Here is a 3,176-nt window from a genome sequence, read left to right as displayed (position 1 = left end):
CTTCATATCATGTTTGTTTCACCCTCTTAGGGTATTTCATCAAACACCTTGTGTGCATAAGAGGAACCAAAAGCAAACCTACACCCCCTTGTGAAGCTTGTGAAGAGAAGTGGCACCAAATGGCTAAGTGAGTGTGCTGAACTGGTATATATAGGGGAGGAGCTTTAGTCGCGGTTGGCCTGGCCAACCGCGACTAAAGGCCTTTGCGCACCTTTAGTCGCGGTTGGCCTGGCCAACCGCGACTAAAGCCCCTCACGTGCACCAGCTGGCCACCGAGCGCCCTGGGCCCAGGCCTTTGGTCGCGGTTCGTCTGCCGAACCGCGACTAAAGACTTCATTAGTCGCGGTTCCTACACTTTCGCGACTAATGGGGCTGGACGGAAGCCTCTTTTTCTACCAGTGGAGCTACAGCCGGACGGTGGGCTTGGTCTGGTCGGGCAGCTCTGCTCCTTTGTGCTCGGCCCGGCGGGGGTCGGCGAGATCGTGTTCGTGGGTGAGGTGTGTGATGTTGGTGGTGGTCCTTGCTTTCTTTTGGAAAAGAAGAGATTGCTGCATGCTTATGCTAACCAAGAGCTGGAGGTTGAGCCGCCATTGCAGACTCTCGCTGGAGAAGAGATCTGCTTACTGAGCAATGGGGAGTTTTATCAAGAAGATACCTTCAACTTCAAGGATGAAATTCAGGAGAAAAATTTAGTGTCTAAGAATCTGAAGAATGCTCTTGAATATTTGTCTTCTTCAGAGCATTGCTATCCAAGTGAGACATTCATGCCAGAAATGGAAGAGCAAGAGAAATGCATGAACAATGTACAAAGTGTAAGCTTGCCATGTTGGGACAAACCCTCCGGCGACATATGCCGAACAGTCCTCCGGCGACATGAACGCCGGACGAACCCCCGTCTCTCTCACACTCGCTCAGATGGAGGTGGAAGAAGGAGCACAACACACTGGATTTTCTGGTGAAGAACGCCTCGCTGCCATACTGCGATTTTTTCAAGCTCAAAACTGTTACAACCGACTCAATTTACAGCCGTATTTCTAGCTAACGGGGACTTATAGGTCACCCGATGTACGCTTCCCTGACGATCTGGTCTTCCAACGTGAGCTGCCCAATCTTCCGCTTGACCTGGACGCCATCCTGCATTACCTCAAAGCTAGCTACTAACCAGGCTATGACGCAAACACAAGCACGTACTCATGCACCTACACGCCACATGCATGCGCGCACACACACACACTACGCACACATACACGTTACACATGTACGCCCATACGTACACCTCGCAACGGACCCGACGCGCCCAGCAACCGGCGCACGGCTCGACCAGTTCACACCCGCACACACGCTGGCTGCGCCAAACTGTGCCTTATTGCCTAACATGCCAGAGAGAAAGGGATTCACTACTGATACGGTCGAGGAAAAGAGATTGGAGTGTGATCCTGTTCCTCAGTTAGCAACGGTAATGAAGAAACCTGAGCGGGTCATCAAGCCACATTCTTCCATTTCTCAGCGAATAAGGCAATGGGAATCTGGGAATCTGAAGCTAGTTCTTGATGAAATCGACGGCAATTCGGTGGAAATAATCTGTTTAGCAAAGGAATCATACAGCTGGAGACTGATTCTTACAACCAAAAACAGAGGGTGAGCCGGACGTCCGCCCACTTCTCGCACTTCTCGATCCAGGAGAACACGTGGATGTACTTGAAATCTTGGTCCGAACTGCTATCCTGGCGATACATGGTGAACATCCGGATCATCTGCGCCGAGGAACAGGTGAGGCCGGCGATGCACACGGCAAAAAGTGGCGTGAGAGACTAGCGTCATACCTAACTTTCGTAGCTGGCGCCGCTCTCCAGGCGAGCCGCGACCTCCTCGACGATCCCATGCCATTTGTTGCACGCCGTTTGGATGAGCGCCCAATGATTGTACATGGCTTTGGAGCCGCAGCCCATGTGGACGCCGGAGAAGTACTGGTCGACCAGCTTGCGCTCATCGAACTCCGCCTTGATGCGCTCCCAGTAGGTGTCTGCGTTCAGGTTCATGCTGGTGACCGGGTCGAGGCAGACGATCTTCCACGCTTCGGTGAGGCACTCGTCTTCTTTGGCCACCCACTTGACACGCGGCTCGCCGGTCCTGGCTGCCCGCCTCCTCTTCTTCTTCCCTTTCATCGCCGGAGCAGACACCGGCTCCTCATCCTCCTCGTCCTCGTCCTCCTCCTCCTCTGACTCCTCCTCGCCGTAGTCGAGCCTGTCGTCCATGCCGCCGTCCAGGTCGACTGTATCTTATTGGGCATAGAAGCCGGGGGTGGCGGCGGCCGAGCCGGTCGCGATGATGTCGTCCATGTCGGCCTCCATGTCGTCGGTGTTGCCGAGATGCGAGAAGAGCAGCGCGCCATGCAGCAGAGGTGGCGTCGGGGAGGATGCGTAAGCCGATGGTGAGTAGGTGTACGAGAGGTACTAGACGCCGGCGAATACGGGAGAGCGCATGCGCTGGGCAGGGTGTCCATGTTGAATGGTGACGTTCGGGTTGAACTCGCCATGCGCGTCGCCGTCAGTGTAGCCAGGCGATGGCACGCACCCCCAGGGGTGTGTGGACGACGAGAAGCCGGCCGACGACCCGACGCTCTGCTGGCTCCAGGGAACGTGCGGGCCGTGGCCGCCAGGTGGATTCATCATCCCAGCGCGAGACGCCTCTGATTGCTCTACCGCGGGTTCTGCCTGCTCCGCCGCGCACGCAGCCGCCGCCGCCACTGCCCTGTGCAGAGCCTTCTTGGCGTTGAGCCTGTTCCGCCGGTCGGTGATGCCGACCTCCCAGCACTGAATCTCGGCCCTCCAGTCGGTGTTTGACATGCTCGGGGGCTTCGATGGCGGCGCCCTTGGGTTCCTCTGCTTCGGCTGTGTGGCGTCGGCATCGGTAGCAGGGCGAGGGGCGGCGTACTTCTTCGGCGGCATGGCGGCCGGATGCAGGGGAGAGGGAGGAGAATGGTGGGAGAAGGGGGGGAATGGTGGGAAATGAATGGGGAAAAGAAGGGGATCGGCGGGAAAAGGGCCTTCTCTCGCCGACAGAGCGGTCCCACGCGCCTTTTTGCTTCGGTCGGCGCCCCCAGGCTATCCCCATGGGCTTGGATTCGGCTCGGGTTCGCCGGCTGTTATTTCGGCCCAAACCAGCGAAAAACGAGA

The 3,176-nt window shown here is 56.9% G+C and overlaps 1 pseudogene; it reads left to right on the top strand.

Moving 5' to 3' along the window:
• Window positions 1-1,642, top strand: part of LOC119360322 — a 12,368-nt pseudogene extending 10,726 nt beyond the window's left edge.
• Window positions 1,643-3,176: the final 1,534 nt, after the last annotated feature.

The sequence above is a fragment of the Triticum dicoccoides genome, chromosome 2B, assembly GCF_002162155.2.
Source record: "Triticum dicoccoides isolate Atlit2015 ecotype Zavitan chromosome 2B, WEW_v2.0, whole genome shotgun sequence".
In the NCBI taxonomy this organism is placed as follows: Eukaryota; Viridiplantae; Streptophyta; class Magnoliopsida; order Poales; family Poaceae; genus Triticum; species Triticum dicoccoides.
The sequence above is the reverse complement of the archived record's forward strand: the minus strand, read 5'-3'. Positions and strand labels throughout refer to the sequence as shown.